The sequence below is a fragment of the Ornithorhynchus anatinus genome, chromosome X1 (assembly GCF_004115215.2).
Source record: "Ornithorhynchus anatinus isolate Pmale09 chromosome X1, mOrnAna1.pri.v4, whole genome shotgun sequence".
NCBI classification, from domain to species: Eukaryota; Metazoa; Chordata; class Mammalia; order Monotremata; family Ornithorhynchidae; genus Ornithorhynchus; species Ornithorhynchus anatinus.
Window position 1 is genome coordinate 91,868,402 of NC_041749.1, and position 21,934 is coordinate 91,890,335.

The following is a 21,934-nucleotide window of genomic DNA, read 5'->3' on the forward strand; positions in this document are numbered from 1 at the left end:
TGGGTGGCTCCCAATATTTTGGAAGAACCAAGAGGCAGAAGAGAGAGGAAGACTAACTGAATGTGTGTAAGGAGAAAGAATGACCAGAAAAAGCAAGAAGGGTATGCTTCCAAATTCAGTTCTAAATGAACCTCAGCTCTCCTGCCTCGGTTCCTGGGGCAAAATAGGTTAGCTAAGGAGTACACTGAGGCTTATTCTCAATTTTCCTGCAAAATAACTTGTAGATCCATGGTAACATGGTTTGCTGAAGATAATTAAAACTTTCCAGGCACAAATACACTGCGTTCTCCCATAATGCAGATGGTTACGCTCTTGACGAACACCACGTTCAGGAAAGCTCACAGTCTAGTATGCGTGCCTTGGCCAAGGCCGTGCACAGGCACACAACTGTTTCTTCCTACATCGTACCATGATCCATCCACGCAGTCACACACTGTTGGAAGACCGCTCCCTAACCACGTCCCCCACCTCCACCCCCCAAGACGTGTAGTAAAAACATGCGTGTTGGAAGAACTGAGTGTGGCAAGAGTCTCTGAATCATCAGGCCTACCATATGAAATGTGGCCTAAAGGCCTCATTGAAGTCACTGACTGGGAACTCTTCATCCATCTTCAAATTAGATTTTAAAAAAGAAATTATTCAGTAACATTAGTGATTTCAGAAAAGTGTTGTGGGCAATGCAAGGACACATCTTATTTTCCCTGAGAGAGATCTGCCTGCAGGCATAGGAGTCTCCTTAGAGGAGGGGAGGAGGGAAATAATCTCCCCAAGAGGCAAGACCTACAATCGTATATTTAGTGGAAAACTCGGAATGCCAGCTTACCACATATTTGTCAATCTTCTGAAATGAGAGGCTACACTCTCTTCCAATACTTGTTTGCAAAAGGGGGAGCTCTGACCTAGAAGGGTTTCACTTTATGGACATTTCAAACGATCACTTGGTTTATTACTAAATCAATTCGCTAACCAGCTATGCTTCCAGTGACCCTTGATTGTCATAACCTCGGCTTAACGTTTCATAAATTACTTCCAACGAGGGTAGGACGACAAAGAGGCAGAACTTTCCATTTTTACTACTGTCAGGATATACATGGTGAAAACAAAAAATGCCGATCATTGAGCAAATGTAACTAGGTAAATCTCATACAGGGGTAGATTGTGTTTTAGAAGCATTGATGATAAGTGGTATAAAAAATGGCTCTCAGGCAGAACGGTCATGTTCTAGAATGAACAAGCCCTCCACCTTAAGGAGGTTGCGGACAATGTTGTGTACCTTACAGTCTTATGTAAAACAACAGCCAATACGGGTGGAAAAAAGTTTATTTATTTGATATGGTCTTTCAGCGTGCTTACATCGCAATTCAAAATAATTGTAAAAATGAACATTAACAGTACAAAGTCTTAGAAGAGCTTTGAACACTATCTCCAATAAAAGGTATATTTCATTAAGTCCATTTGGGTGTTGGGGTTAGTGCCAGGGGTGGCAGACTTCATACACCACGAATGGTAAAAACTCGCTTCCGTTCATCTTGGTCCTGTGTCACAAATACTGGAATCACAACTACACGTTAGCGAGGTCTCGGAGACATCAATCGGAACTACCCCAAAATCTTATGAAATTACGTCAATTAAGCATGTAGGAGTCTTGCATTGAAACCGGCCATTGGCTAAGAACTGTATGTAGTTTGCTGGCCGTCTGAACAGTGGTTCTTATCCAAGTACCTCTATACTTAAAAGACTGCTCTGCTTGTACTCACTGAGATCTTTATGAAGAAGAGATGCTGGAGGGAGTTAAGTTGCTCAGGTGCAGTCTTCTCGGGTGTCCAGTACTAGCCTTACTTTCTGCTCATTCCTTCTGGTCTGTACCATCTCTCTGTGATTGAGTCCAGGTGGATCGGGTCCAAGGACTGTATCCTTGTGACGTTAGGAGACCAAATGTACTTCAGGCATATTGTGTCAAATAAAAGAGTCAACTCTCTAGGAACCCTCGAAAGTTGGGGTGTCAGGAGCAATGGCCTAACAGCAAGAAAGGACTTCGACCGGACACCATTAGCCTTCATTCGGGAAATGGGCCAGTCCTTTCTGGTTTTATCCTCCTTAGGTTCCAGGGTCTAGTTTAACAGAACGTTACCTATGGCCTATGAATGCAATATTCCCTCACAAATGGCACGTTGAGGTTTGGGATATCCACCCATTCTACAGAGCAGAAATTCTATTCAATAAGACAAATAAGGCCTGGTCAATAGAGGGGAGCAAGGAGATACAAAACAATAAGGAAAGTATTTGGCTGGATGAGCAAGTAGCTGCAAAGAATGGAGGAAAACAAAGTGTACAGTCACCAAAAACAGGCTGCAACTACTTTTTTCTACCGTTTCCTAGGGGGAATCTTTATGCTCGTTACCTTGGTTAGGCGTGGACTTAAAATATGAATTTGCTTGGGATCATCAGTGACACACTAGCACAAATCTCTCTGGGTACTAAATAACTCAAATAAAATCCAGTCTCCAGCTGCTGAGATCCATAAATTGAGTAGAAGGAGGTTATGAATTGTTAATTCCCCTCTCTCCGCATACACAAAACCAAACCAGATTATTAGCGGTGAAAATTCCCAGGAAAGCAAGGTTCCTACTCGGAACATGAACCAGCCATCTCCTAAGTGCAGCTCCCTGCAGCCAACAGCATTAATGGACGCTGCACTGCTGTCCTTCCCTGGAGACAGCAGCCAGCACTACTCAAGCTTCTCACGTAGCAACCAGAGCTCTGGAGCCAGCAGCTGCTGCTGCCTTGTATACTTACCCCTGTGATCCAACCTAGAGGAATACCCCACTTCTCACCCCACCCAGCCCCTTTTTTGTACACTTGTTTTTTTTGATCGATGCGCTAATCCAGAAAGCCTAGAATTGGACATTCGGAGAGAAACAATCCAAAGGCCCCCTTCTTAGTTCAACACGGAAGCTTTTCTAGCAGAAAAACCACTTGCCTCGACCCAAATTTCCACTTTTAAACACCCCTTCCACCTCCCCAAAAAAAGCAACAATGTGGACACTAGAATTTGGGAACAATTCACAGGAAATTTTTTTTAAAACACCTATAATCCAGAGTGTAAATTTGCTGCCAAAACGACTGAGACCCTGATGTCATGCCCTACAAAAGGAAATCATAATTCATTCGTTCCTCTGCCCCGAGTGACAGCTTGAGTAAACCTTGAACACTCCAATCACATAATGGGCCAGAATGCCTGTGGAAGGCAACTATTCTCCAGAGAAAATTGGAACGATCCCAATTTTTCAAATTTTTGTTCCCGTATTCTCCAGGACACGAGGCCTCGAAACCCTTTACCTGGGGTGTATGTTACTTGAGTCTTAAAAAGGCCTAGATTTCAGACCTTTTAAAATGCTATAGCGTTTTTCACTTGCCAAGTGATATGCAACAGCAACTGAGTAACCTTCAAAAATATATTCTTCTCAAATCATGGGAGTGTTTTCTTGAAATTTACCAAAAGCTATAACCAGCTGGCTCGGTACGGGGTTGGAGGGGGGGGGGGGCGGGGTAGGAAGTGGGGGGAGTTCCTTGGTCATTTATGAAGTAGGTCTCCAACCAACAAGGATGTGGCCCTGGGAAACATTGAGCTGATGTGACCTTGACATAATTACACGTCGATAAAAACAACTTTTCTTTTCGTTGGGTGCTGAGGAAAATGGAGGCGAAGCTAAGGATTCACCCATCATGATAAGAACATCCCATGAGAAAATGGGAGAAACGAACTAAAGTGCAGACAAACCCCACTGGAGCCTGGAGCTCTAGGCAAGAAATGAGTTATTAGCGTACACATTGCACAAGTAACATGAGAAAGCAGAAAATGCAGGTCAAACACGCACCCTCGCTCCAGACCAGCAGAGCTGGCTGCAGCATCAGGACCCAGGGGAAGAGACCACTCACTGGTGGAAAGTGAGACAGTCAAAGGAGCTTCAGAAAAGATTAGCATAGAGGGGGCTTTCCCAACATTTAAACTTTCCCTCTTTCTCTAAACCTTCAAAGTCTCGACTCCCACTACAACCACCCACTTCCCATCCCTTGATCGCCAGACACAGGGAAAAGGGAATCCAGAACTGAGTTGCTCCGTCTCGGGGCCCTTTCCTAACAGATTCCCCTCCACGCCCAAGAGAGGGAAAACGCCACGATCTGGCTTAACTCCAGCCTACAGTCCTACAAATCGGATGACCCTGGCTCACTCTTTAAGAGATACTGGTTAGTGGCCACGAGAAAGCTAAGAGTGAGTCGGGGGTGGGAGGGGGGCAGACGAGGAGGCAGTGGCTCCTCTGCGGGAAAGCAATCTGAGATGCACAGGGAGAAGAGTCCAGGATCACACTATTTGGGGGGCGGGAAAGAGAGAAGGGAATGAAGGGGAACAAGGCCCCCAGAGGCGGATTAGAGTTGCCACAGGGCCTCGCAAGGGAAAGGTATGCATCTGTGTTTGGGGGGAGGGGTAGGAAGGGACTGTTCCCGGGTACGGGGCAAACGTGTACTACACTACTAGGTGAAGGAGGCCGTTTCGAGAAAAGGGGTGAAAAGAGGAGTTGGGGTGGGTGAAAGTGCCCTGACCCAGGATAGGCATGAAGCATGAAGGGGGATATAGCCCAATTCGGGCAATGGGGGAGTGGGGAGGGAGCGGGGAAACTACCCTAGGAGAGGAGTGAGAACAAGGGGAGGAAAGGGGGGGCGGTAAGAGAGAGAGAAGGAAGGAGGGATCTGAGGTGGCTCTCCCAGGAGACGAGGGAGTAGGAGGGAGACCGAGGAAGAACATCCTCCGAGCTTCCTTCTTTCCTGGACTACAACAGGTCAGGCCCGAGTCCTGGAAGAACACCCCTGGGTGTGAACCCCGGTGCGGGTCTCTTCGAAAGCCCCTTACCTGTGTCCCTGGCGCTGTAGGGCCCGGGCCCGGCTGTGATGCGCGGCACTCCCGGGGCAGCAGGACTCACGCTAGGCCCAGCGCGGCGCCGCGGCGTTTCCTGGCCGGGATGGCCGTGCCTGGGGCGGGCTGGGGGCAAGAGGCGGAAGGGACCGGGGGCTGGTAGGCTAGCGGGCTAGGTGTGAGATAGACAGGGAGCGAGCCGGCTGGCTGGCGGGCGGCGGCTGCCCCTCCCCCAGCGATACAGCAGTAGCGGCGGCGGCAGCGGCGGCGGCAGCAACAGCTCCCTTAGTCCGCTGCCCGAGCGGAAACGCCACTGACCGCACGGGGATCCCCGGCACCGGCGCCAGGGGCACCCGGGACACGCCCCCTCCCGCCCTTCCATTGGCCAGTCCACCGCCAATCAGAAGGAGCCGCCGGTACCGCCAAGAAAAGAGGCTGTGCCGGGGCCAGGGCGGGGAGCAGAAACCACCTTTCTACAGTCTAGGAGACGAGGAAGGACGAGTAGCGGTGGGGCGAGACGAGGGCAAGAGCCGGTGGCAGGGCTCTCCGCGGGGTGGAAGTTGAGGGCTGGGCGCCGCCTGCCATATGTCGTGCCCAAAGAGGGAGGGGGACAGGGAAGCGGAGGGAAAGAAGGGTTAGGACGAAACAGTGTAGCGTCTCCCGCAACAGGAGGAGCCACGTTGGGCTGGCTCCGCCTCATCTCGTTGACTGGGCGATTCGGCGCAGCCTGGAGGACCTCTATGGCGGCTTCTTGTCGGTTCCGGCCTCGAAAGCGTGCAGACGCCTAGGGAGTCGGACCCGTTCACGGGCGGGCTAGGTAGAACGGGGCGGGGGGGAGGGAAGGAGAGAGAGAGAGAAGGGCGCCCCTAAAGAGTGGGCCGCGAAGATGTCGGCGCTCCTCCCGTCTCCGCCCGCTCAGTGAAAGTGGAAGGCCGGCCCCGCCCCCTGTCTCCGGGGTCGTTCGCTAAGCCCACTGCGGTATTCCATTGGAGCGCCAAGTTGGGGGGCGGCCGACCATTGGTTCCGACTGAAGCTAAGCAAACCACTGAAATGGTTCTAAGGGGGAGGTTTCCCGGGCGTGAGTGGCGCCGGTCCCGAGCCTCTCACGGTAGCGCGGTCCACCCAGCCGGGGCCGCAGTGCCTGGCTTGCCGGCCCTGCGCAACGTGGCAGGAAGAGCGGTGGGCAGGACCCGCTCCAGCGGAAAGCTTTAGGCCTGCGGGTCGGTCGGGTGGTAGGGCGCCCTCGTCAACTGCCCCGTCTCTGCGGGGAGCCCCTCCTTAGGGGCGACCCCTCTCCCGGTTCCGAGGCGGCCCCCAGGCGACCAGAGGCCGACTCCAGAGAGAAGGGAGGGAGGAAAGAAGGAAGGGAAGCGATCGGGTTCGGTTCGGGGTTCCTCTCGGGCGTCGGAAGAGCAAGCCCTAAGCGATGTTAGGGTGGGACGTTCCCAAACTGGAAAGAAACGCCTTCCCATCCGGCCATCCAGCCCCCCGTCCGAGGGGGTGGGGGGGGCTTCAGCGGAAGGGGAGAGGCCTCCCTTCTCGCCTGCCCTGCTGGGGCTAGAGCCCGAGTGAGGCTGCAAGTCCATCCGGCCCGATCCTTTCCCTGGTCCAGAGGGGACCCTGGAGCCCCCTCCCTCCCTCCTCCTCCTCCTCGCCCGCCCTCACTTGATTCCTTTGCCCTTCTCCTCCGGCGCCAGAGGCCCTCCTTCTCTCGGGGAGAGCGATTAACGAGGGTTCTAACGGCCGGGGAAACCCTTAAAACCCGGAGCGCTTCCCGGCACTCCACACAGGAATCTGCCGTTTCCTCCTTCATTCCTCCCACCCCTCAACGCCGCCCTTCCAGTAGCGCAGCATTCCCCTGCCCCGTGTTTTCACCTCTTTCCCATCCACACTGGGGGGAGCGATCCTCGTAGGGCAGGTTTTACCTTCCTGTCTGAAGAATTAGGCAAAAAAGGGGTAGGGGGAAAGTCCCAAAGAAGTGGGCAGATGCATAAACGAGCCCCAATTAATCACTGATCTACCTTCTAGCCCCCAACTGCCACTTCAGCCCTTTCAGCGCTGCACGAAGCGGTTGGGAGCGTACAATCGAGTAAGACACAATCCTAGACCTCCAGGAGTTTACCTCCATCCTTAAGTACTCAGACACAGAGAGCAAAATTTATGTACGTATTTTACATCTCTTATCTGTAATTAAAATCTCTCCTGCTAGATTGTAAACTCCTTGAGGGCGTGGGTAATGGATACTAATTTCTAGACTGTAAGCTTGTCCTCTAGACTGTAAACACACGGTGAACAGGAAATGTGTGCGTTATCAGCTGGTTGTGGGCAGGGAATGTGTCTGTTCATTGTATTTTACTCTCCCAAGTGCTTAATACAGTGCTGTGCACATGGTGAGTACTTAATAAATCTGATTGTACTCTCCCAAGCATTGTGTTCTGCATGCAGGTGTTCAAAAAATGCCTCTGATACACTGATTGAAATTGAGGAAAAAAATAGGTAAGGGCTGGAGAGAGAGGATGAGTGGGCCTAACCTCCCCGGGCCCTGCCTCAAGAGGAATCCCACAGCAGCAGTAACAATTGCAGCCAATTTAGGTTTTTCAGCTGGAGAGGAAGGATGGAATTGCCTATGAGGCACCAGAATCATCGCTGAGCTGCATCTCTGCCTGTAAAACAGCCCTCCTCTATTCAGAACCCACTCCTACACCCAGGGAAATCTTCCCTAAATCTAAGGATCTTTTCCTCCACTTGGCCATACCAGGTCATCCCCCTCTCTAATCCCTTATTTCAGGTTATCCTTCCCTCCTTGGGAGGTCAATCTAGAAAACCTTCATGCCTCATCTGTGACTGATTCCTTCTGACACCCATACCGATGACCCTCCCTAATGGCCAAATATCAACTCAAGAACACTTCCTAGCCTTTGGATGAACTTCTTGAATTTTACAGCACTCATTTGTCCAAAGAGATTTCTCATCAGTTATCTCATTGCCTTCACCTGATCAATGGGGGGGGGGGGGGGGCAGGCTTCTCCATTTTACAGATGAGAGAACTGAAGCCCAAAGAGTCTGTGACTGGCGTGGGGGCTGGGACTAATAATTCTGGTATTTGTTAAGCACTTACTATGTGCCAGGCACTGTACTAAGCGCTGCCCTGGTGTCCCAATACCCAGCTCTAAACTCTCTCCACTAGGCAGCACTGCCTCCCTCAAGACTAGAGCAATTACCTCTGTGCCCAGAGCCTTAATGCAAAATGTTGTCAGGGGTGCTGTATTGGTCTGTGATTAATCAATTCATTCTATGGGCTCCTACTTAAGATCCTTGTGGGCAGGGATTGTGTTTACCAATTCAGTTGTACTTGCACGGTAAGTGCTCAATAAATATCGCTGATTAATATGCTTTCTCTTGCAACCATGACACTCCATGGCTCCTCTTAGTACCGCTCCACCTTTGCCATAACTCCTTACTGGTTGTATATGTGTGTCTGTAGTCAAAGATGACACTGCTCCCAGGTGTGGAAGTGTGTGGAAAGGGAAACTTGTATAGTGCTCTACCCGCAGTAAGCGCTCAACAGATGCCATCGACTGGTATACTCTGCTCATGGAAAATATGGAAGAGCACCTTTATTACAAGGCCTGTCCCAAACTCTCTCCTCCTTATCCCCACTAGCTACTCCGTGTCTGGTCTTGCCGGCACTGCCCCCCCTTTCATCCCCCTTCACCAATTACCTCCACTTTGACACTAAATTTGCACACAGTAAGCTCCCGGTAAATAGCACTGATTATATTTCTTGCTGTTCCTTTTATGGTTTTTCTAGTCCAGACCCTGCATCTTGATGTATGCTATTTCCTTCGAACAAAGAGCCCTTTCCCCAAGCTCTGCTGGAGTGGAAGTGAGAGTGCACGACCCAGTACGTAACCACAGATGCTAAAGCAGGTAAATAAATGCACATTACTTTATTCATGTCCAGTCATTTATATCTGCCCATGTCATTAGCTGTTTTAGACTGCAGGGCCTTAAAAAGGGCAGGAGCCAGGCCTGTGTAAATTGCTTCATACATCCCAGACAGGTCCAATACCATTCACATATGGGTGCTTGGTGAGGCCTGTGAGTTTTGAATGTGAAATTCTCTCCAGCTTCTCAGTGTGCGGGCCGCACCCATGTCCGTTGGTTTGCCGCACTCCGCGTCCCCATGGAAACCCACCTGGCAGGGGGCGAGAGAAAGCGAGTGGCTCTGCTCAGGACGCTAGCAGTAGAGTCAATCCCTTCAGGCAGATCCGTCGTCCCAAAGCCTTCGAGACGGGATCAGAGCTCATCCATTTCTTACCGCAGGAGACCCCACTTGGTAATGATGGTGAGAATCCTAGCCTCCTTGTGAAGGTTGCTTCCTTCCCTGGAATAGTAATAGTAATAGTCGGGGATTAAAGGGCTTACTGCGTGCAGAGCTCTGTACTAAGCACTGGGGTGGCCTGGAAGGTACATCGTCCGGCCCACGTGGTGTACGTGGTGGATGTACTCTCTCCTATCTCTAACTTCCACAGTCTCCACGCCAGACACACGCCCTCCAACAGACCCTGTACCCATCTTCTCCTGAGAGGCCACAAACTGGAAATTCCCTTCATCTCCCCTTCAGGCACTCTAAATTCCAGTTTCCTTAAAGAACTTGCAGGATTTAGGGGAAAGAAATGTCAGGAAAAGCGTGCTCTGAGGAGAAGCAGGCAACTGTGACATACTGCCAAATACCTTTTTGAAACTGTTCTCTATTGTCGGGATGGTAAGTGACTACAAAGGTACAGGTTTTGAGTGAAAAAAACTCAGGTTGCAAACTTGGTTTACCTAATGTTTTGTGCTAACTTTTCCTGAGTCAAGAATATGAATTTGGTTTCTGAGTAATTTAGGGGAAGTCCTTGAGTACCCACCCTCAAAGCGTAAAAGCAGGGACCCTTATTTGTTGTAAAAGAGAATTTTAGGATTCTGCTCATGGAATTTGCCAAATATGTTAATGCCAGAAAATTTACTGCCTCCTTTTCCCTGTTGACACCTCCTTTCCTCTTATCTGTTTTTCTGTTGCTCCCTTTTCTGCTTTCTTCCTCCTTCTTGCGAAGTGATCCTGTTCCTTTGGAGGTTTCCTTTCTTCGCCTAGACTTTACCTTCACCCTTTTTCCTCTAAACTGTAAATTCCTCATGGGCAGGGACCATATGGTAATTCTGTGTTTTTTTTTAATGGTATTTGTTAAGCACTTACTAAGTGCCAAGCACTATTCTAAGTGCTGGGGTAGATACAAAGTAATCAGGTTGGACACAGTCCATATCCTGTGTGGGGCTCACGGTCTTAATCCCCATTTTACAGATTAGATAATTGAGGTTTAGAGAAGTTAAGTGACATTCCCAAGGTCACACAGCAGACAAGTGGTGGAGCCGGGATTAGAACCCAAGTCCTTCTGACTCCCAGGCCCAGACTCTATCCACTTAGGCCCGTACTCTATCCACTAGGCCATCCTGCTTCTCTATTGTATTGTTCTTTTCCAAGGGCTTGGTGCTCTGCACATAGTAAGCACTCAAAAAATGCTATTGATTTTCACCTGACTTCTGCCACAAACAACTCCAGAGGGCATGAATGTCCCTCTGTTCTTTTGCTTTCATGATGCTGTTGGTGCTCAGTAAATACCACTGATTGATTGAGTACAGGCATGGGGTCAGGAGGCCTGGGTTCTAATCCTACTCTACCACTTGGCTGCTTTGTGATCTTGGGTGACTGACTCTAGGCCTCAGTTTCCTGATCTATATCTTTTGTTTAGTACGGTGCTTGACACATAGCAAACACAAATGGCTTTTAAGTGCCATTAAAAATTACACGTAACATTAAATCAGTAGTATTTATTGAGCCTTACTCTCCCTACCTTCAAAGACTTATTAAAAATACAACTCCTCCAAGAGGCCTTCCCCAACTGAATACCTCATTTCCACTTCTCCCACTCCATTCTGCATCGTCCTTGCACTTTTTTTCTAACGGTATTTGTTAAACACTTATGTGCCAGGCACTGTACTGAGCACTAGGGTAGATAAAGCTAATCAGGTTGGACACAGTCCACGTCCCATGAGGAACTCATGGTCTTAATCCCCATTTTATAGATGAGATAACTGAGGCACAGAGAAGTTAAATGACTTGCCCAAGGTCACAAAGCAGACAACCGGCGGAGCTGGGATTAGAATCCAGGTTCTCTGACTCTCAGGCCCATGCTTTTTGCACCCTTTATTTATAATAATAATAATGTTGGTATTTAAGTGCTTACTATGTGCAGAGCACTGTTCTAAGTGTTGGGGGAGATACAGGGTAATCAGGTTTGCCCCCACGTGAGGCTCACAGTCTTAATCCCCATTTTACAGATGAGGGAACTGAGGCACCAAAGTTAAGTGACTTGCCCACAGTCACACAGCTGACAAGTGGCAGAGTCGGGATTTGAACCCATGACCTCTGACTCCCAAGCCTGTCCTCTTTCCACTGAACCACACTGCTTCTCTATCCCTCCCTCCCTCAACCCCACAGCATTTACATTCAAATCTGTAATTTATTTATATTAATCTCTGTTTCTGCCTCTAGACTGTAAACTCACTGTGGGCAGGGAATATGTCTACCAACTCTGTTATTGAACTCTCTCAAGCGCTTAGTATAGTGCTTTTACAGGGTAAGTGCTGTATGACTGACTGATTGATTTGTGCTTAAGTGCTGAGGGTAGGAATAAAATACCCAAATGTTAAAAATGGCTGTTGGGTTGGTGCAACAAGGTTGCTGTAACAGCGTGGCTCAGTGGAACAGGCACGGGCTTGGGAGTCAGAGGTCACGGGTTTGAATCTTGGCCCTGCCACCTTTCAACTGTGTGACTGTGGGCAAGTCACTTAACGTCTCTGTGCCTCAGTTCCCTCATCTGTAAAATGGGGATTAAGACTGTGAGCCTCACGTGGGACAACCTGATTACCCTGTATCTACCCCAGTGCTTAGAACAGTACTCTGCACATAGTAAGCGCTTAACAAATACCAACATTACTATTATTATTATTAACAGTGGAAAGCTTCTGGTTCCGCAGCTTTTCAGCTGTGTGACTTTGGGCAAGTCACTTAACTTCTCTGTGCCTCAGTTACCTCATCTGTAAAATGGGGATTAAGACTGTGAGCCTCACGTGGGACAACCTGATCACCTTGTATCCTCCCCAGCGCTTAGAACAGTGCTTTGCACATAGTAAGCGCTTAATAAATGCCATTATTATTATTATTATTATTCCTGGAGGAAGTGGGAATCCAAGAGGGCTTTGAAGATGAGGAGAGCTAGACTTTTTGGGGCGGGAGGGGGTAGTTCAAGGCCAGGGCTGGAGCACTGTGAGTGAGTTGTCAGGGGCAGGAGAATTGAGACTGATGTATGGTTAGGAGATGAGCTAGGTAGGGATGAAGAGAGGTGAAGAGTAGCAGATAATGAGAGCTGATAAGTGAAGTAGAATGCTGGTGGAGAGCCGTGACGTCAATTGTGAGGAGTTTTTGCTTGATAGCGAGGAAGAAGCAGTCAAATCAAGGGCGGGCAATTATTTTGGCGAAAAGGCCAAATCTAAGTTTCTGAGGTATGTGGAGGGCTGTCCACAAAGTCCTCCCATTTGGCACTTAGGGATGAAGAGGGTGAGGTGGAGAGTAGAAGATAATGAGATCTGATAAGTGAAGTGGGAAATGCTGGTGGAGAGCCTTGACGTCAATTGTGAGGAGTTTTTGCTTGATAGGGCAAAAGACGCAGTTTAATCGAGGGTGGGCAATTATTTTGTCCAAAAGGCCACATCTAAGTTTCTGAGGCATGTGGAGGGCTGCCCACAAAGTCCTCCCAGTTGGAGGCTGAGAGCTAGTGAAGAGGTTAAAGCAGTCACTTTCTCCCACGGTAGAACCAGCCCTGAACTAGCTCTGGAGAGCTAGCCCACCCATGCTAGTGTTCTCGGAGTGGTGGTGTTCCAGAGGGTTACTCATCCCTGCTTTAGAACAACAGAACTGAGGGATGGGAGGGGGGCGGCGGGATAGGGAAAGAGAGAGACAGAATAATTATAATGATGGTTCTTGTTAAGCAACTACTAAATGTTAAGGACTGTTCTAAGCGCTGGGGTAGATGCAAATTAATCAGGTCAGAGTCCCTGTCCTATGTGGGGCTCCCAGACTAAGTAGGACGAACGGGTAATTGAAGGTCATGGGTTCTAATTCCTGTCTGCCACTTGTCTGCTGGGTGACCTTGGGCAAGTCACTTAACTTCTCTGTGCTTCAGTTACCTCATCTGTAAAGTGGGGATCGAAACTGTGAGCCCCACGTGGGACAGGGATTGGGTCCAACCTGATTTGCTTGTATCCACCCCAGTGCTTAGTACAGTGCCTGGCACATAGCAAGTGCTTAACAAATACCATAATTATTACTATTATTCGAATCCCTGTTTTACAGGCACAGAGAAGTGAAGTGACTTGCCCAAGGTCACACTGCAGACAAGTGGCAGAGCTGGAATTAGAACCCAGGTCCATGCTCTTTCCACTTGGCCATGTTGCTCCTCCAAGAGAAAGGGGAAGAGTATTCCCTGTACTTTTCAGTAAATAGCCTGGATTTCTCCCAATTGTAACTTGCAAATAGACCGTAGTCATTCAACATGCATTTATTAAGCTCTTCCAAGGTTAAATCAGTCAGTGGTATTTACTGAGCACCTACTGTATGCAGAGCACTGTACTGTGTGCTTGGCAGTACAACAGAAGTAGTCAACACGCTCCCTGCTGTCAAGGAGCCTGAAACTTAGCTGGGGAGGCAAATGCTAAAATTACAGGGAGGAGGAAGCAATAGAGTATAAAGAGATGCAACGAGAGTCTTTGATGGAGGTGGGTGGGAGTGGTGCAATGAGTACCCAAGTGCTTGGGTGACACAAATGCTGAAGTGGCATTTGGGGAGGGATACAGGTTGTGGAGTTGAGGGACTAATCAGGGAAGACCTCCTGGAGGAGATTTCAGAAGGGCCTTGAAGATGGGGAGACCTGTGGTGTGCTGGATGTGAAAGGGGAGGGAGTTCCAGGCAGAAGGGAGGGTTTGAGCAAGAGTTTGGGGGTGGGAGAGATGAGATCGAGGCACTGTGAATAGGTTGGGCTCTAGAGCAGTGTGGCTCAGTGAAAAGAGCGTGGGAGTCGGAATCAGAGGTCATGGGTTCGACTCCCGGCTCTGCCACGTGTCAGCTGTGTGACTGTGGGCAAGTCACTTAACTTCTCTGTGCCTCAGTTACCTCATCTGTAAAATGGGGATTATCTGTGAGCCTCACGTGGGACAAACTGATTACCCTGTATCTGCCCCAGCGCTTAGAAGAGTGCTCTGCACATAGTAAGCGCTTAACAAATACCAACATTATTATTATTAGAGGAAAGAAGTGGGTGAACTGGCTAAGGAGGGAGAGAGCCAGGATAAGTAGTGGAGAGAGAGCTGGTTGTAGGCCTTAAAGTCACCAGTCAGCAGTTGGTTTGACATGCAGAGGAATATGCAAAAGCCACTGGAGGCTTTTTTTGAGGGGTTGGGCGGTGTGTGTAGAATGATGTTCCCGAAAAATGATCTGGACAATAGAGGGAAATGTGGACTGGAGAGGGGCGAGACTGGTGTCAGGAAAGAGGCTGGTGAGCAGTCAAGTTGGGATATCACAAGCGCGTGGACCAGCGTGGTGGCAGGAAGGGATGGATGCTGGAGATATGGTAAAGGAAGAACTGACAGGATTTGGCGACAGACTAAATACGGGGGTTGAAAGACGGAGGGAAATGCCAAGGTTGTGGGCTGGAGACACTGGGAAGGATGGTGTTGGTGTGAACATTGTTGGTAACAGTGATGGGAAAGTTCCAAGGAGGAGAGGGTTTGGCGGGGAAGATGAGTTCATTTTGGACATGTTGAGCTTGAGTTGCCAGCGGCAGGAGGAAATGTGAGATTGCAGAGAAGGGAGGTCGGGCCTGGCGTGGTAGCCTTCAACTAAGTTTTTATATAACGATTAAAGTCATACCCTGGGCTGTCTCCCACCCATGAGAAAAAGTTGCAATTTCAGGACACCCTTGAACATGTCCTTGGGTCAGCTGATCCCAGAATACGCCATTTTGATATGGGTCCTTCCTCCCACTGGGGAGGGATGTGAGGGGGATGATTTCTCGCAATCCTTGGGAGCATCAGCATGTGCTTCCTTTCCCTCCAAGGATATACAATTTCCAACCAGACATTACCATGCCTGAACCAGACTGGAGGGGGTGAGAGGTGGTGGGGCGGGGAGGAGGGTGGATTCCAGCTTCCTGGATAATCGGGGCCCCTGGGACACTTGGTCCTGTAATTGCTGTTCAAATTCCAGAGCAGATCCTAATCCTGGGGTTTTTCCACATATGCTCCCTTCTATTCTGACCACCTTTCTCCCCCGCCCCCCAACCCCCCTGCAGAACAAAAGCTCCTTTGACTCTGCCTCTGCTCCTGGATTCCCCTCTTGCACGCCCTCTTCTCACTCTCCTCCTGCCTCCCATCCCCCCTCAGTTTTTTTGCTACATTTTACTAGGCTATGGGTTAGTCCATTAATACTCAGTGTGTAGATCAATATACAGCTCATTGCATGCACAAGAGCTCACAGGGACCTTTCTACCGCCTGTAGGGCCATGACCCTTATCCTGGCAGCAACCATCCTTTATGCTTTTGGCTCAGGATTTCTGCTTTTAGTTGTTAAGCAAACGAACAAATAAAGATTGAACGGTTGTGTGCAGTTAGCAAGGTTGTGGAATGTCTCTGGGGGATCTTTCAAACCAGGAAACCTTCCCAGATATTTGGGATGATCTAGATTTACCGAAGGCAGGGAGATTGATCATCTTGGGAAATACCTTTCTCACCTTTTCTCCCTGGGAGAGTCACAGTTTGCTGGGGGGAGGGTTTAAGTAGAACAGTGCTGGTTTCAGCTATTTAATTCCAGTGTGCTTGCAAGGAAGAGGGTGAACTTCAAAATATTTGTGATGGGCATTCCGGTTTTTTTATTTGCAGACACACATCTGTTGGGATGTTGTTCCAACCCTATGGTTCTAGGAAAGAGGCTTAGGTTTGATTATCACGGGCTGCCAATCACAGTTCAACTTAAGTGTTAACTACCGTGGGATCCAGGTCCACAAAAGGAGATCAGTTCTTGTGAAGGTGCAACTCTTTTACAGTAGTCGAGTACTTACTTTCCTTTGGATGAAAATCATTTCTTCCCTGCATGCATTCTGAATAAAAACTGCTTCTATCTGGAAGAGGTGTGAATTGAATAGCGATGACTTAATAACTGATTGGTAAACATGTCAGGTTTGGTGCAAAATACAGTAGCCAGCAAGAGGAGAACAAAAAGTGAAATGTTATAGGGCAATCCTGACCCATTAAAATAGGTACAACTGTTTGCACGCTGGAGAAGCAGCGTGGCTCAGTGGAAAGAGCATGGGCTTTGGAGTCAGGGCTCATGAGTTCGAATCCCAGCTCTGCCACTTGTCGGCTGTGTGACTGTGGGCAAGTCACTTAACTTCTCTGTGCCTCAGTTCCCTCATCTGTAAAATGGGGATTAAGACTGTGAGCCCCACGTGGGACAACCTGATTCCCCTATGTCTACCCCAGCGCTTAGAACAGTGCTCGGCACGTAGTAAGCGCCTAACAAATACCAACATTATTAACTGTGGCTAAGATTCCATTTTGAAAGCTGTTCCTGGATGGATAGAAAGTCCTTGTACTTATGCTGTTTGCACACTGGACATTCTTATGAAATAGACAATGATAAACTATATTGGCCAAATGTACAGGGTCACCCTTCCCCCACATTTCCCCATAAGCAAACTTAGCTTTGGATGAAACAACTTGCCCTTAATTTCTCATAAAATTATCACCTCAGCTATATAACTGGTCCAAATTTTAGTCAATTCAATATTCCAATTCCTGTAACCTTTTCCCAGCCTATCCACTTTCTCCCACTTTCTTCAGCTTTCACATTCAATCTACTACGAGAACCTGCCATATCTTTCCACACAACATCTCTTGAATCCATCCCTTCCTCTCCACCAAAACAGCTATCACTTTGGTACAAGCTCTGGTCGGTCATATTATATCAGCCCCCTAGTTGGTCTCTCTGCCCCCAGCCTCTCTCCTCTCTAATCTATACACCACACTGCTGCACAAATCATGTTCCGGAAGCGGTGCTCGGTGCACATTTCTCTGCTCCTCAAAACCCTCCACTGGCTTCCTCTGTCCTTCCACATCAAGCAAAAACTTCTACCAAGTCACTCCCCTTTCATAAGTGCTCTCTTCACCTGCTCTTCCCCAACCCGCTCTTTTCGTTAATAACGATAATAATGACGGTATTGGTTAAATGCTTCCTATGTGCCAGGCACTGTACTAAATGCTGTGGGGGGAATACAAACAAATCAGGTTGGACACTGTCCCTTTCCACATCGGGCTCACAGTCTTAATCCCCATTTGATAGATGAGGTAAATGAGGCACAGAGAAGTAAAGTGACTTACCCGAGGTCACACAGCAGAGAAGTGGAAGATCCAGGATTAGAACCCATGACTTTCTCTCTCCCAGGCCCATGCTCTATCCACTAGGCCACGCTTCTTCGTTCCTCCCAATCCATCAATCACTGGTATTTATGGGGAAGCAGCATGGCTCAGTGGAAAGAGCCCAGGCTTGGGAGTCAGAGGTCATGGGTTCTAATCCCGGCTCCGCCGCCTGTCAGATGACTTTGGGCAAGTCACTTCACTTCTCTGTGCCTCGGTTACCTCAGCTGTAAAATGGGGATTAAGACTGTGAGCCCCATGTGGGACAACCTGATCACCTTGTATCCCCCCAGCGCTTAGAACAGTGCTTTTCACATAGTAAGCACTTGACAAATACCATCATTATTATTATTATTTGTGTGCTTACTGTGTGCAGAGCACTGTACAAAGCTCTTGGGAGAGCACAACTGTTATGTACCTCTGTTCTAATAATAATAATAATTATGGTATTTGTTAAGCACTTACTATGTGCCAAGCACTGTTCTAAGCACTGGGGTAGATACAAGGTGATCAGGTTGTCCCATGTACGGCTCACAGGCTCAATCCCCATTTTACAGAAGAGGTAACTGAGGCATAGAGAAGCTAAGCGCTTAGTACAGTGCTCTGCACATAGCGCTCAATAAATACTATTGAATAAGTGACTTGCCCAAGGTCACACAGCAGACAAGTGGCGGAGGCGGGATTAGAACCTATGACCTCTGACTCCCAAGCCCGGGCTCTTTCCACTAAGCCATGGTAGATATGATCCCTGCCCCGAGGAGGTTACAGTCTACAGGGGAGGTGGACATTAAAATCAGTTACAGAGAGGGGAAGCGGCAATAGGCTAATAATAATAATAATAATTGCAGTATTTAAGCACTTTACTTTGTACCAGGCACCGTACTAAGCGCTGGGCTGGATACAAGCAAATCAGGTTGGACACGGTCCCTGTCCCATGTGGGGCTCACAGTCTCAAAAATTAGGTCTCACATGGGGCTCACAGTCTAAGTGGGAGGGTGAACAGGTATTGAATTCCCATTTTGCAGATGAGGAAACTGAGGCACAGAGAAGTTAAGTGAGGTCACACAGCAGACAAGTGGCGGAGCTGCTTCCCCAAATAGTGCTACTTAATAGTAATACTTAAATAGTAGAGTGTATACATCTATAGGTATCTAACTGTTCTGAGTGGCTATGAATGCAAAAAGGCTGAGGGAGAAGAAAAAAAAAGCATTTAGGGAATGCCTCCTGGGGGAAGTGGGATTTCAGGATGGCTTTAAATAAGGGGAGGGCTGAAGTTTAGTCATTTTGAAGGGGAAGGAAGTTCCAGGCCTAAGGGAGGACATAGGAGCAAGGGGCTGGAGGTGTGAAAGGAGAGGAAGAGAGAAAGAAAAGGAGAGAAAGTTCTCTTGTGCTATTGTGGCTTCAGAAAATGGAATTGAACTGCTTGCTTGTGTCTGCTTATTGTCGTATCCATTGTGATGGAAGAGTGCCCTTGGCCCCCCGGCTCATTTCCCCCTTCTATCCCAAACCTAGAGAGTAAGAGATGGGCGGGGCACTGCATTTTGGTTCACCTCCCCCAAGTGTTCCTTTCCCAGGATGTTAGCAGCAATTTGGTAACTGCTTGATTTCCTCTGGTGGTAAGCCCCCTCACCTCCTCCTCCCTCAATGTTATCAGAGGCCGGGCCTCTATATATAATAATAATAATAATGTTGGTATTTGTTAAGCGCTTACTATGTGCTGAGCACTGTTCTAAGCGCTGGGGTAGACATAGGGGAATCAGGTTGTCCCACGTGGGGCTCACAGTCTTAATCCCCATTTTACAGATGAGGGAACTGGGGCACAGAGAAGTTAAGTGACTTGCCCACAGTCACACAGCCGACAAGTGGCAGAGCTGGGATTCGAACTCATGAGCCCTGACTCCAAAGCCCGTGCTCTTTCCACTGAGCCACGCTCCTTCTCCATGTTGGTATCTGTTAAGCGCTCGCTATGTGCCGAGCACCGTTCTAAGCGCTGGGGTAGACATAGGGGAATCAGGTTGTCCCACGGGGGGCTCACAGTCTTAATCCCCATTTTACAGATGAGGGAACTGAGGCCCAGAGAAGTGAAGTGACTTGCCCACGGTCACACAGCCGACAAGTGGCAGAGCTGGGATTTGAACTCATGAGCCCTGACTCCAAAGCCTGTGCTCTTTCCACTGAGCCACGCTGCTTCCCACATAAAGGAGGTGATCTCACTCTTACTTAGAGTTGCATGGTTGACTTCCATTCCCTAAATCAATCGATCACTCAATCAATTGCATTTATTGAATGCTTACTGTGCACAGAGCACCTAACTAAGCCCTTGGGAGAGTACAGTACAACAGAGTTGGTAGACACATTCCCTGCCCACTAGGAGTTTACAGGCTAGGGGAGAAGGCAGACATGACAGATTTGCACTTAAGTGCTGTGGGGCTGAAGGTGGGGTGAATTATCAAGCGCTTAAAGGGTACAGGGCCAAGTGCAAGGGTGACGCAGAGGGAAAGGGAGTAGGGGAAATGGGGGCTTAGTCGAGGAAGGTGCCCTGGGGGAGATGAGATTTAAATAAAGTGGGGAGAGTGGTGGTCTGTCAGATAGGAAGGGGGAGGGAGAGCCAGGCCAGAGGGAGGACTGAAGCTTAAAGCCTCGGCTCATTCAAAATGTTTCAATGCATCTAATTTGCCCAGGTTGGGTCAGGCAGGGAAGCACTTCTCCAGAGAAATGGCTCAGGTTACTCTATCTCCATGGCAGTTTCCCAGACAGGTGGTTGCTATGGTCACTTACTAGGGAAACTGCCCACAAGCAACAGCTGTTGGGGAAGATGCTTGCTGTGATTGCCAGGAAAAGGCGAGGGGCCCTCAGCAAGGACTTTTCACAGAGAACATCATGTACCTTCCCCTTTCTCTGGGGATTTCATCAGTTATCTAGGACACGTTCCCAAATGGCTGCCATATGAGGGGGCCACACACACAAAAAAACCTCTATAAATGCCAATCTCAGTCACACAAACCCGACTGCCACCTTCCCACAAAGGGCTGCTGGGGAAGTAAATGGCCAGGGCCTGCAGAGGAGTGGCTAACCGAAGGAGCCTTCTCCAGGTAGGAGGACTTCCTGCCCTTGTTAACTGGATAAACTGACTCAGAACTCCAGAGGTGATGGTGGAACGTCCTGACATCAGTGGCTTCCTTTGGGAGCAAGGAGATGACCCAACCATGTACGTATGGCAGCCTACTGAAACATGGAGGCAGTGTGATCTAGAGGAAAGAGCCAAATACTGGGAGTCGGGAGACCTCGGTTCTTATCCTGGCTCTGCCACGTGCCTGCTGTGTGACCTTGGGCAAATCACTTAACGTCTCTGGGCCTCTCTTTCCTCATCTATAAAATGGGGGTAAAATCCCTACCGTGTTTCCCATTTCAATTGTGAGCCCCGTGTGGGACAAGGATGGTGTCCAAGATGATAATCTTGTACCAGTGCTTGGCATATAATAATAATGTTAGTATTTGTTAAGCACTTACTATGGGCCGAGCACTGTTCTAAGCGCTGGGGTAGATACAGGGTAATCAGGTTGTCTCACATGAGGCTCACAGTCTTAATCCCCATTTTACAGATGAGGTAACTGAGGCACTGAGAAGTTAAGTGACTTGCCCAAGTCACACAGCTGACAGGTAATAATGTTGGTATTTGTTAAGCGCTTACTATGTGCCGAGCACTGTTCTAAGCGCTGGGGTAGACATAGGGGAATCAGGTTGTCCCATGTGGGGGTCACAGTCTTAATCCCCATTTTACAGATGAGGGAACTGAGGCACAGAGAAGTTAAGTGACTTGCCCACAGTCACACAGCCGACAAGTGGCAGAGCTGGGATTCGAACTCATGAGCCCTGACTCCAAAGCCCATGCTCTTTCCACTGAGCCACGCTGCTTCTCAATAGTGAGTGTTTAACAAGTGCTACTATTATTATTATCATCATTATTGCTTTTATTATTATTATTATTGATAAACAGGTCAAGAACAGTACCCTCATACACACCTACCTTTATCCTTCCTCTTCCCCCAAGCCTTTCCCCAACATATCCATACCTCTTCCAAACATATACACCCCCTCTATTCACTTATCCTCCCCATATTCCAACAAATATGTAGCCATATCCCCATTCATATGTGAATATACATAATTGCAGTTGAACCAACACACTTTCCCCTGCCATACTCTCTAAACACACAGGCATGAGGTTCTCATCCCCATACTCACCATAAATAGATGCAACCACAAACATCAGAGCTGGGAGAGTGAAGAGTGAGGTACAGTAAGAAAATTAGCCTAGGTAGAACGGAGGGAACTGGTGACAGCCTTGAAGCCAGTGGTCAGGAGCTTCTGAGTGATATGGAAGGAAATGGGTAGGTTTCTGAGGTGTTGGAGGGTTATATTCAGAATGACAACTCTGCCGCCCACCTCCTCACC

The 21,934-nt window shown here is 48.6% G+C and overlaps 1 protein-coding gene and 1 long non-coding RNA gene across 3 annotated transcripts in view; one reads left to right on the forward strand and one right to left on the reverse strand.

The window, feature by feature from the left end:
• The window catches only part of SETD5 (SET domain containing 5), a 106,428-nt gene extending 101,218 nt beyond the window's left edge, over nt 1-5,210 (reverse strand). Inside the window, exon 1 of the mRNA XM_029050370.2 lies at nt 4,910-5,210. The gene's annotated coding sequence lies outside the window, so the exon portion shown is untranslated. The remainder of the gene's footprint in view (nt 1-4,909) is intronic.
• Nucleotides 5,211-5,531: 321 nt separating this feature from the next.
• Nucleotides 5,532-21,934, forward strand: part of LOC114806414 — a 29,363-nt gene continuing 12,960 nt past the window's right edge. Inside the window, exons 1-2 of one of the 2 annotated variants that reach the window (XR_003754445.2) lie at nt 5,532-5,729; nt 8,724-8,842. This is a non-coding gene — a long non-coding RNA (uncharacterized LOC114806414). Of the gene's footprint in view, nt 5,730-5,765; nt 7,075-8,723; nt 8,843-21,934 lie in introns of those variants that run through there. The other variant, XR_003754444.2, reaches the window with a different exon arrangement.